A 13,763-nucleotide genomic window follows, 5' to 3' on the forward strand; every position below is an offset into this window, starting at 1 on the left:
GGCTGCAGAAATAGCTCTGAGTTGAAGAAACTCTGAGTCACGAATTCGTAGCCTCCAATAACACTGCAACGGTTAAAATTCTCCATGCGCACCAGAAATATTCAATCCTAACCAGTAAATGGCAGTAGTTGCTATCGTATTTGATCCATGTGTTAGGATATTATTATAGGAAGAATATTATATGCTGTTATTATATGAATTCTCCACCCAACAACCAAACACTACACACAGAAAGTCTTATACAAACATGTAGAAATTAGATGCATCACAGTTAAAGTGTAACTGCTAAACTAGACTCACAAACGCAGACATACTGTTTGAAAAAGCAGTTAGCAAACAACAGGTTACTAGCCTAAATAAATAAATAAGTTGCTGAGACAGCAGGTGACATCATGTACAAAGAGTGCAGGTGTGCGTGTGTGTGTGTGTGTGTGTGTGTGTGTGTGTGTGTGTGTGTGTGTGTGTGTGTGTGTATGTAAGAGCTGCAGGCGCAGGTTTGCAGTCAGACTCATATTTCCCTCTCCTTAAAACAACAGTGGTGTAAAAGTGGACAAAAAAGACTGGCGTGTCATCTTACACTGCAAAAAAAAAGGCTTTTCTTAGAGCTTCTGTTTCCAAATATCAAACAATTTGTAAATCAAAAAGCATTTTATTGACAAGAATAAAACACTGTCTTGTCTTTAGAAATATTATTTTAATTATTATATATTATTATTATTATATAATTATTACTATTATTTTAAAGCAAGCAAAATAATCTTGCTTTTGCTTTGAAATTAGACAAAAATTTGATGTAAGAAAAGTATTTTTTGCAGTGTAATACCAGGTGTAAACAGATCAAGTATTGTAGAATAGTGCAAATCTCTGTAGAAAAGTAAAATAACTACGAACAGGTTGTATAAAATGGTACAATAAATAATTAAAAAACTGCCTAGATCTTCGAGCTGTTTTTCATTTTAAGCAGCTTGTGTATTTTATTGTCATATCTGACATACCAGACTACATTAAAAATGAGAGATGTGCGGTTTGAGTCTTTGAAGTAACTTTGCCCTCAGGGATAATGTGCGGCATTTTCTTCAGTATGCTTACTTAACCACACATACTCGTGAAGTAATGCAGGAGTATGTGCTCTTGGTCGGTCAGTACTTTATTTTTGACTATACCTGCCTTTCTGCAGTAAAACTGAAGTATAAAGTCAAGCTGATGCTGATAAACACAAAACACATTAACAACAAAAACCAAACATTCCATGTGGGCCTGAATTCTGTTTTGTTGAGTAAACAACTTGTTGCATGTTGAAACTTGAGTAAACCGCATTAATACAGTTTGTTCATACTTGTGATCAATAGTGTAGCTTTGAATATCACTAACTTTTCAACACAACAACACATTCTATTGACTTTTTCCATAAGAATTCTATTAATATTTTCCTCAAAAATTGATCAGATGCAGCAACAAAAGTAAACAAAAACACAAAACCAAACCATTACAAAAACACTCCGCAGATTCCATCAGGGCCTGGAATTTATTTCAAATACATCTTCATTCTGAATTACAATCCAATGGTGATCAATTGTTTGATCTAAATATTAAAAGTTAAATCTAAATATCACTCATGTTCAGTCATCTTTTAGTCATGAATTAATGTTTTATCAGATTTATCTAGTAAGTAAGAAATAAAATCAGAAAACTCTTTTAGAAAACTGACATAGACATCCTACATCATTAGTTACTAGTTAATTAGGTCAAATTATTAGTAAATAATAAAGTTATAGTAAGTAATGACATTAACCTTTCAGAATTTGATTGTAATGCAATAGTGTGCACCTTTTGTGAAGCTGCTTTAAAACAATAACTATTGTGAAAAGTGCTATACAGGTAAACTTTTATTGAACTTTATTTCAAGAAATCTACAGAATTATACAGATTGTTCCCTAAAATTAGAAGATGCAACCAAACTACACGAAAACACAACACTAAAATCTATTTTTACAAGTAATTTTTAGCAAAAATTCTATCAAAATCCAAGAATTTTATAGATTTTCCCTAATAATCTGACCAAAAGATGCATCCACACCAAACCAAACCAAATCAAAATAAAGCAAAATATGATTTAAAAAAATCAAACAAACAAGCAAACAAAACAACAGAACAGAAAAGATCAGAATAGAATAGAACAGAATATAATAAAATAGAACAGAATTAAAAAAAAATAATATCTTAAATTTCTCCTATGAATGTTCTGTCTACTGCTTGTTTTTAGTTGTTGATGTTCAACCTTGACAGACTAAACAAGAAATTAACAGAAGAAGAAGGCGGAGCATACATATTATGTCATTACCGTGGACCAATGACATTTTAAAACTGTCTACAAGCCAAAGTGAACTTTATAAAAAAAATCCTTTGACGAGCTGTCTCAAATGCCTGAAATCAATCCTGATTTTACAGACTGTTATTTTAGTGCACTATAAATAGCGCACTAACATCACAGCCTTTAAAATCGTGATTGCTTTTATTTATATATTATATAAATATATATAATACAAACCTATATCCAAGAGGAGGTGCCCAACTGTTGAGGGGCAGTTTTACTAACCAATAAAGTGAAAACACTATAGTCTTTCCAATCAGTGTTGCCCAAACCATGGCTGACGAGCACAATTAAAAACAAACATAAGAGTGTGGTGGACTGGGATGTTGGTGTCTGCTGAGTCAGAGGAATCATAGAAACTGTTATACTAGAATAATATATAACAAAAAACTAATTCCATTAAGCAAAAAAAAATAAAAAATTTACTAAATGACACCTCACAGCAAGAAGGTCGCTGGTTTGAGCCTCGCCTGGGTCAGCTGGCATTTCTGTGTGGAGTTTGCATATTTCCCCGTGTTCCTCCCGTTCCTCTGGGTGCTCCGGTTTCCCCCACAAGTCCAAAGACATGCGCTATAGGTGAATTGGGAAAGCTAATTTGTACGTAGTGCGTATGTGTGAATATGAGAGTGTATGGGTGTTTCCCAGTACTGGGTTTCAGCTGGAAAGGCATGCGCTGCATTAAACATAGGCTGGATAAGTTGGCGGTTCATTCCACTGTGCCGACCCCTGATTAATAAAGGGACTAAGCTGAAAAGAGTTTGATAAAGATATATTATAACTCGTCTGCTCTTGAATGGATTAACTGAGCATACAAGTTTTACTTTGTGTCTTGACAGCAGTCTCAGAGACTGTTCCTGTTCTTATCAGTGGATGTGATGCTCCATAAACTCCACATGCCGAGTTCACACAGTATGATTCTTAAAGTCATTGAACCACAGTTGTTTCCACATTGCATGAATATTTGGGGTAGCATTCGGTTGTCCTGTGTTAACTTTGCACGATAGTTCAGCAACAGAAATTCACTCAATGCACAACTTTACTGTAAAAGGAGGGAATCACTGACAACCCAAACCAAGTCTTGCAAACTACATTTCACAACCAAGCACAGATAAGCATAACCGATAAGGAAATAACAGACTGGAAATAGTATCCAGTTGTGGTAGCCTACAGCTCAAGCAGAACCTCAAAAATGCATGGATGCTCCTGCCAAAGTTTTTTCCAAACTATTCTCCCTTTTTAGATCTATAACTTCTTCCCGAAGTCTTGAATCTTGTTCTCTCATTGGCTGTAGCTCATTGACAATGTGTTTTCAGACAAAAATCATGAACTTTTATGAGGATGCTGCTGTGAGCGCACAGAGTATAAACCAGGTTTTAAATGGTTAAAAAAGGCTGTTATGTTGAATACTTGAAAATATATAATAAAAACTTGAACATATAGAGTTATATAGTGTTTGTTGTTTATTTATAAAATAAAAATACATAGGGACCACACACACAAACACAAAGACAATTAATGAATATATTTAAACAGTTAAGATCCTTTCATTTAAAGGGCACCTAAGTTACCCCTTTTTCATATTTAATATAAGTCTTTGTGTCTTCAGAGTATGTCTGTAAAGTTTCAGCTCAAAACACCCATCAGATTATTTATTAAAGCTGTCTGAAGTGTCTGTATTATAGCTGGGAAAAGGTTGTTGCTGTTTTTTTGTACTGGACCTTTAAGGCTAGTCCTCCCCGCCCACTGTTCCCACGTGCCTGTAATCATGCCTCAATCGCCTCCCTCAGCTGCCTCAGGAAGCAGATCTCACGTAGCGTTTGTGAGAAATACTACAGTAAGAACTTTACCAATCAGTATTTGGTGCAATTTTTGTGGAGTTGCAACGAGTCACACACAATGTCGTTACAAAGTTCACGCTCACACACAGCAAGGACACACACACACAGCGCAGACACATACACATAGCACAGACACACACATAGCGCAGACACACACACACACAGAGAGAGACAGCGTGCACTTAGCTTTGCATTCGTTTTGCACGCATGTGACAGGATACAGGATAATCTCCACTGCTGTATGGATATCTGTTATGGTAATGTACAAAATAAATCTGATTTAACGTCCACAAACCGGGACTGAATCGTCTTCTTTTATAATTGTTCTGACAAGCGCATGTGCTGATAAAGTGAATCCGAAGTGAATCGCTGTAATTTATTACACACATGCACTGTTTTAAAACATTTTAAAGTTGTAAAACTCGCTCTTGATCATGTTTGATAATGATTGATGATCCAAGCAAACTGAACAGACCTTTTATTCCCGGTTGCTTTGTGCTGGTCCTGTCTTGTTGATATGATTATATGCGTTATTACGGAGACATGTTAATGCGCGCAGCTGTCAATCAATATTGATGGGCGGGGGGACTGCACTCCTTTGTCAAGTTACGGTCGATCTGAAAACCGATCCAACTGGTCCACCATTTTTAAGTTGTTAAATTTGAAAAAAAAAAAGGACTGGGTGTGTTTATATCACCCCAATATGACCATATATACACTATATCTACACATAAGTCTGTCCAAAAAGCTTTAAAAGTTGATTTTTCACCATAGGTGCCATTTAAAGTTTAAAAATTAGGAAATAAATAAATAAATAAGCAAATAAATAAATACATAAAAAAGTTACATACTTCCAAAATTGCTCACCCATAAGTCGGAGCAATTTGTTCTTCAACTCTGCTTAAAGTATAACCTAAATATCACTCAGTTTTTGAGGTTAAACAGCTCCAACAGCAGATCATTTCAGTCCTGCTGTCATGGAGACCAAGAAATACCTGTGGAACTTCAAGACCATGTAAGTGGGAGGGAAAAATGTTTGAGAAAGTAAAAAAAAAATGCTGGCGACATTTTGGAGCTTTCTTGAAAGCACTGTGACGTCCAATGTAGCAAAATGGAAAAATACACAGCACAGCTCAGAGCAGGCCATCCAGCTAAATAAGCAACGGTCTGAAAAGGGCTCAAATGTAAGAAAAGTGATGATTGAGGCCAGAAATGACTCTTAAGCATCTGGGTGTGCTCATAAATGTGTTGATTTCATTCGTATGCTGATGCGAGAAACATAAATGATCAGAAACAGAGTGAAAAAAGCAAAAGGCTAAATATTTTCTAAAGTCATTGTAACCTCAGTGTGCTATCCAGAAATACAAATATCCGCCTCTCTGTGAAAGAATCGACTGTTTTGGTCATATAATTAATCCCAGCAGCAGACATCAAACTACAGCTGTTACGAAAGGGTCATGTTAAGTCATTTCATGTGTTCCAGCCATTGTGAATTTGCACTTTGAAGTCCTGGGATTGTCCAATACGAAATCTAAATATCCAGCAACATTGTAACACATTTCCTTTTTCCACTCAAGCAAAACTAGTTACAAAATGAATAGAAAATGATGTCTGGTGACACTGGTATAAGGCTTTCATTTCAAAATAGTTCTTCAAATTATACATAATTCAAACTAATTATCAATCACAAAGAGCACCCTGTGTGACACCTATATGACAACAAAAATGTTGAGAGGAATTTTAGTTGCAGCTCTTAATCTAGATTGGACTGATCAAATACAATTGTTTTTAATAGTGATAATGAAGCTAATAAGACTCAAGTGAATGACTTTAAGCATGTTCAGAGCACTTAAGGCTGAACTTTAATACTTAAATTACATTAAGGAGCCTACTGTCATCGAATTAATATATGATTCATCCACCCAAAAAAGCTCTCTTTTTTTGGTTATTTTAGAGTTTCAGTGATGAATTTAGTAAATAGTCACATTTACATGTACTTATGTTCACACCAGAGATGAATATTTACACTCATATGGAATATAAATCACAGAGACTTTGGATTAAGTGTTAATAACAAATAAACAATAATAATAATACATAAAATTGGGGGAAACTAATTAATCAGTTCAGATTTGAGCCGAATTTTACTTTTCAAACTTTTACCCAGAATGGCATTTAATGATGTCACATGTCTTTGGATGTGGTTTACAGCCAATTTGTATTAAATACTAATATATACAGTCAGGCCGAAATTAATTATACTTACTCTTACTTACTCCCAAGTAACTCCCATTTTTTTTTATCGAAGTTGATATTTAGCGGCACCATGTTGGTGTTTCGAAACATTTTTTTTTTTTTTATGAGGTGGATCGTTAGCCTAATGCTCAACCCCTATTTTATACAGTCATTGTGCTCATTTAGTTTATTCAATTCACCTATAGCGCATGTCTTTGGACTGTAGGGAAAACCGGAGCACCCAGAGGAAACCCACGCAAAAACAAGGAAGAACATGCAAACTCCACACAGAAAATGCCAACTGACCCAGCCGGAGCTCAAATCAACAACCTTCTTGCTGTGAGGCGACAGCGCTATACCCACCGCGCCATTGTGCCGCCAAAATTATTTATACTTTTGGTAAATTCTGACTTAAAATGTTGTTGTTGTTTTGTTTTTGTTTTTTTACCAAATGACACAGGTTTCTAGCAAAAGATAATAAGACAATGTGCAAGAGGTATCATTGTGGAATTTTATTTATTTTTTTTTCTCAGTGGTGTTTGTTTATATCTGAAAAATTAGAATTTAGTTAGAATTTGCAAGGTGTATGAATAATTTTGTGCTTGACCGCATATAATTTTATTAATGAAATTAAAAAGATCAAAAATAAATACAGTCGATATTTATTTAACCTGGCGCTGAAGGTCGTGCTGTCGCCTCAAAGCAAGAGGGTGCTGGTTCGAGCCTCGGCTAGGTCAGTTGGCGTTTCTGTGTGGAGTTTGCATGTTCTCCCTGCGATTGCATGGGTTTTCTCCGGGTGCTCCGGTTTCCCCCACAGTCCAAAGACATGCAGTACAGGTGAATTGGGTAAGCTAAATTGTCCGTAGTGTACGAGTGTGAATGAGTGTGTATGGATGTTTCCCAGTTGTAGTCGGAAGGGCATCCGCTGCGTAAAAACGTGCTGGATAAGTTGGTGGTTCATTCCGCTGTGGCGACGCCAGATTAATAAAGTCGACAAAAAAATGAATGAATGAATTTTTTAAACATTTGATTAAGATGAATAAACACTCTGGTATAAATACGATGAAATTAAAATAAATAAAATAGTATTAAAATTCATTCATTATTTTCTTTTCGGCTTAGTCTCTTCATTAATCTTGGGTCGCCACAGTTGAATGAACTGCCAATTCATCCAGCACATGTTTCACGCAGCAGATGCCTTTCAAGCTGCAACCCATCACTGGGAAACATCCATACACAGTCATTCACACACATACACTACGGACAATTTTAGCTTACCCAATTCACCTGTACTGCATGTCTTTGGAGTTGTGGGGGGAAATCGGAGCACTCGGAAGAAACCCACGCAAACACAGGGAGAACATCTAAACTCCACAGAGAAACGCCAACTGACCTAGCTGAGGCTCGAACCAGCGACCTTCTTGCTGTGAGGTGAACATGCTACCCACTACGCCACTGTGCTGCCCACTATTAAAATAAAAAAATCTAATAAAAATATTAAACAAAATACTAATTATAATCTAATGTACACAAAATTGAAGAAATTATATATAAATTTAAAAAAATTAAGCAAGCAGTTGTATAAAAAAGTAAATAAATGTAGAAATGAACTAAACCAGAAATAGAAACTGAACAGAAATAAAAACAACAGAAATAACAATATTTTCTATGCAGTAATAATTATTTTCACCATATAAATTAAGTTTTTATACGCAAAACTATAAAGATAATCTTTAAATTTTAGCATATAACGACTTTTTATGTGAACACAACTGTTTTATTTCAATATTGTCATATAATATTCATTCATTCATTCATTTTCCTTGAGCTTAGTCCCTTATTTTTCAGGGGTCCCCACAAAATGAACCATCAACTATTCCAGCATATGTTTTATAAAGTGGATGCCCTTCCAGCTGCAATCCAGTACTGGGAAACATAAATATACTCTGTCATTCATACACACACTCATCCACTACGGCCAACTTAGTTTATTCAATTCATCTATAGCGCATGTCTTTGGACTGTTGGGAAAACTGGAGCACCCAAACACAGGGAAAACATACAAACTCCACACAGAAATGCCAACTGGCCCAGCCGGGACTCGAACCAGTGACCTTCTTGCTCTGAGGCAACAGTGCTAACCACTAAGCAACCGTGCCACCCATTTTCTATACAGTAATTATAATTTTCACTGTATAAATTAGGGTTTCAAACACTAAAGCCTAAACATGCCCTTTAAATATTAGAATTTAGGAGACTTTATATGTGAACAACTGTTTGAATTTTTAATAATGTAATATAATAATATTTTTTAAAAATCTTTTTCTTTTCAAATGTACGATAACCTTATGTTCAGCAAAAAATCATGCAGGGTTCGAGCTCACAACACCAACATCCATTACGCACCCATGTGCTTTCAGTTTACCCTGACAGATTTACTCAAACAGATGATTGATAGCATTGGCTAATATGCTGTTGGGATGAGCACAGACATGCAACCTCCAAAAATCTTTAGCGTTTATTCAAATCTTTCCATTCATTTCCTTACACAGCCACTTTAGGATGCTGTCATATGATCTTGCAGTTAATAGGCAGAGAGTGTTTGTTGTGCTATAAGTCTGAAAGCGTGTATTACGGATGTGAGCTTTGTATACACAACTAACTAGACAAAAGCTTACGGTATGTGCGTCTGTCTAAGCGTACAATTGTCTGTCTGCTGTGTTGACCGAGTTTTAATGTTCTGGTGTTGAATGAGTTGTTGCAGAACAGCTTGCCTGGTTGCATGTGAATTGAAAAGCAGTCCACCAGGCTCAGTTTTAAAAGCCATTGTTGTAAACATCTGAAGAATTTAAAGCTCACCTTTAAAGACAAATACAAACAAAGCTTTCTGACACGTGCTGCTTCCTCTCATTGTCTTCGCGGATCCAGTTTAGTCATACAATGTTTATGCACATGATTAACGGCCGCCAGATTTCCCTAAGGCTACGCCGAGTTCACAAATACTTCATTCATCTGTCGTTTAGCATTAATGGCAAAAACAAAAGAATGCTCTGGGTCATTTCTCAGGTAATCTTATACATGACTAATGTAGCCATTAGCAGATAGCAAACACCTCAGAGAGAGTCTTTGAGCTGTAGCTGGAGGCTTTTAAGGGATATCTGCTCTAGATTAGTAGCTCGCGGTTGGGGAGTGAGTCTTTATCGAAGTGTGCATGCATGTGGTTTGAGCGCAGCCTGTCACATTAGTATGCGTGGATCTTGCTTCAATTAAATGTTCTCTTTGGGGAATGTAATCCTCAGAGCGATTGCAAAACATAGTTATGAGAAAGCGTGAGGTCAAGAGTCACCAGTATTTTAAATCATTTGCGTATTTCATTATTTAGCAGTTTAACAATGCGGGTGATCTCATCCTGCACTACAGCATGTATTCTATGAATATGATATGAAGTCTGGAAAATGCTGCCTTCAAAGGGTGCATTCCAAGGCATCAAGTCATGTTTAAATAACCAAGTTAAGCAAGTTAACAGAGGTGTGAGGCAAGGCAAGGCATGGCAAGTTTGTTAGCACATTTCATAACCAGTGGCAATTTAAACTGCTTTACATACACAGGCAAAAAATAGACAATAATAAGAAAATAATAACAAAAACAAATAATTTATTTAAAATTATTCCCCTTAAAAAGGGATTTAAAAACAGATTTAAAAGTGTTAAAACCGGTTATAAAAGAATGTAAAACAAAAGACATAATAGTTCGATCTGTTAGACGTAGCACAGTGCTCATTCAGTAAAGGCACAGCTAAACAGATGTGTTTTCAGTCTTGATTTGAACTTGCCTGAGGTTCAAGATAGGCTCATTCTGAAAATGTAGCCCTGTATACGTTTCTGGAGATGGCGAATTATGTAGCCAGAAATTCATATGACTGCATTTTTTTTTTTTAAATGAACGCTACATGGCGGTACGACACAGTTGTTTTTTGGGATTACCAGCTGACCTACGTATGGACGGCTTTCCCGCAGTTACCAGTTTGTCCTGTTGGCTTGCCATGTACATTGGCGGACTTGAGAGGCAGAGAGGAGTAGACCATGGTGACAGGGTTCGAGTCTGGTTTCTGAAAGCAGGTAAGACAAAACAAAAGCTAAAAAATTAAATAAACAAGTAAAAAAAAACTGTGAGAAAGTGGTATAATCTGAAAACGTGGTAGAAAATCAGGCAAGGTTTTTTGGGTTTAGGGAAGTGGGTGGTCAGGTCAATCAATACATTTGGTTGGGTTAAGGGAAGGAGGAGGGTGGGTCAGTCGATTGGTCAGTCAGTCAGTCAGTGGACCCTCTAGTGGGTTTATGCGAAAACAGCAGGCATGAATAGCATTCGCGAGAGAAATTTGAAATCTGAAAAAGCATACACAGCGGCCTCTGGTAGATTGGCGGAAAAAAAAAACTGCAAAAAAAGTAGGGATGTACTTGGTGGTCTTAATAAATGTATATAGAGGTACATCTGATACTTTCTAGTAGCTAATTCCAGCAGCTGGGATGTAGTAGCTGAAGGCCGATTCACATTGCTTTGACTGAGCTCTAGTTTATATGATCCTAAAGATCTGAGTAATATGTTAGGTTTGTTTTCTGTGAGCATGTATTGAGGTCCTAGGCCATTCGTGGATTTATAGATGAGTAATAATAATTTAAAATCTATTCTGAATGTAACTGGGAGCCAGTGTAAAGACCTAAGGACAGTGATGTGCACTCATTTTTTAGTTCTGGTCAAAATCCTGGCCAAAGCGAACTGATTGAGTTGCAACTGTCTGACTGTCTTTTTGGGAAGGCCATTGAGGAGGCTGTTACAGTAATCCACCCTGCTGCTGATAAAAGCATAAACAAGTATCTCTAAGTCCTCACTGGAAATTCTTGCAATGTTTTTGAGATGAATTTAATTTACTGACTGCTTTGACATGACCACTGATACTCATATCTGCCTCCAGAAAAACACCAAGATTATTGACCTTTTTTTTTGTGGCCAAAAAGTTTTTCGAAACCTAAAAATGATTACACTTTAAAAACTAACTACTACATATGTCAGGCCAATATTTGGCGCTGCCACCTAGTTAGTAAACAGAAACTGTAAAGAAGTGACAAAGTTTTGTTATGTGTGTAATGTGAGGTAAATCTACACTTAAGCAACAACAAAAACAACACTACCACGAACAATGCTATTGTTGTGTTTGTTTGCGCTTGCCTTTAATCTACACCTCCCTTTACACATACCATGCATGTGCATGACATCATTGTTTTTAAAGACTCTCATTTTAGGCTGTTTATACCAGTGGCGAGGCTACATAAGGGCCAGGGTGGCACTGGCCCCCTCAGATGAAGGCTGGCCCACCATAAATATTTTAAAGCTTGAAAATCTTGCATTGAAAACATGTAATGGATATAAAGCAGAATATGAATATAACTTAATGTTAATGATTAACACTATCCTTTAGTTATTGTAAATGTATCAATCAAATTTAAAGTCCAACTCAATTGCACAAAAATGGAACTGTCCAACTATTGCTCCACATTTTGGGCTTTTGTTTTTGACTCGATTTGACTGAGGCAGCAGCTCCGAAAATGAAACTAGAAGTTCTGTCCAGCTAACTGTTCTGATTTGCTGGTCTAGAGCATTATAAGTAATAAAAGGACAAATGAGTAATATGAGAGAGGCATAATAATATATGAATCTGGTTTAACTTGTTTTCAGCATCAAATGAAATGTCTTATTTTGGTAGTTTCATTGTAATGTAGTGAAGTAATCTTGTTTAGGCGATCGTTTAGAGCAGTTGTCACCAAACGTATTACTGGAGGGCCAGTGTCCTGCAGATTTTTGTTCCAACCCTAATCAAACACACCTGAACAAGCTAATCAAGGTCTTACTTGGTATACTTGAAACATCCAGGTATGTGCGTTGAGGCAAGTTGGAGCTAAACCCTGCAGGAACACCGGCCCTCCAGGACCGAGATTGGTGACCCCTGGTTTAGAGTGTTACGTTTTAAAAGTCTGAAAAATATAACAGGACATATGTTGATCTTATTTGCAGTGTTTGGGCAAAAGTAACAATACAATCTAAAGTCAGTTATTTATTTTTTAATTATTTATTTATTTTTTGTTTAGTTGATTATTTAAGGAAAGTAATGTTAAAGTATGTGTTATTTTTATATGAGTTCATTAGGAGTATTAAAGGGTTATTTAGAACACTGCTCATTCACAGTTTTTAAGCCAGTGATAAAGCAAATAAACACCTAGATTATGTCGTCATATTTTCATTGTCTTTTATGTTGTTATCTTGTTTATATTTATTGCTGAATGACAAGATCAGTCTTCTATAGGCCTAGGTGGTTTGTACACACATGAAAACGGCAACAATTGTAAACTTTGTAAACCATTTTCAGATTTATGCATGTTTAGTCCCAAAAATGCTGTTTTTTAAATGAACAAACGAACTGCATAAACAGTTTCCAGTTTTTCCCTCAAGACGTTGCTCTAAACATTTTGAGCATTCTTCATCTGATCAATTTGTGAAGGCTGGACCGATGTATTCTTTGATGCCTTTTATATTACACAATAACGTGCACTCCATTCCTGACTGCTAAAAAAAAATAAAGATGGCATCAAAAAGATGGTAATTGATGGTAATTTTGTGTAAATTTACATTTCCCCTCCAAATCTTTCAATTTTCAATGTCATTTTTAGTGATAAGTTAGCATTGTGGTAATTAAGTTTTGTTTTATATCATTAATCTGATTCAGAGCTCTGTCAGAAATACAGCTTTCTAGTTTATGCACAAACCCTGCCTTCAAAGTCTACTTAATAGGGCAGAGAGGCAACAAGTCAGTTGACTTTGTTTTTAGACTCAACACAACTCATTCATTTAAGAGAAGTAAACCATCACTTTTAAATAAACTATGAAATCTAGCACTCAAAACACATCAATAGAAACTGCATACAATATGAAAAATATTGTATCAATGTGAATGGACAACTCAGAACAATCTCACAGCATGCAGTAAAGACACTCTGAAAACTCTCAAAATATTTTTGCTGCTTCAAAATATCTTCGCAGCTTCAGAGCAACAGGAAAACCTTCTCAGAACAACATAGAAACTGTCTGTCAAAATAGAAGTGCCTTTTTAAGAATAGCTTAGCAACTGCAAAGCAATGTTAAAAGCCTTTTAATTATCTTATCTTAGCAACTAACTAGGAGCATGCAGAAAAACACTCAGTATACCTTACCGAAATCTAACAGAACACCATAACAGCATTGTAACATACAGAAAGACACTAGGAGTC

The sequence above is a fragment of the Danio rerio genome, chromosome 23, assembly GCF_049306965.1.
Source record: "Danio rerio strain Tuebingen ecotype United States chromosome 23, GRCz12tu, whole genome shotgun sequence".
Classification (NCBI taxonomy): domain Eukaryota; kingdom Metazoa; phylum Chordata; class Actinopteri; order Cypriniformes; family Danionidae; genus Danio; species Danio rerio.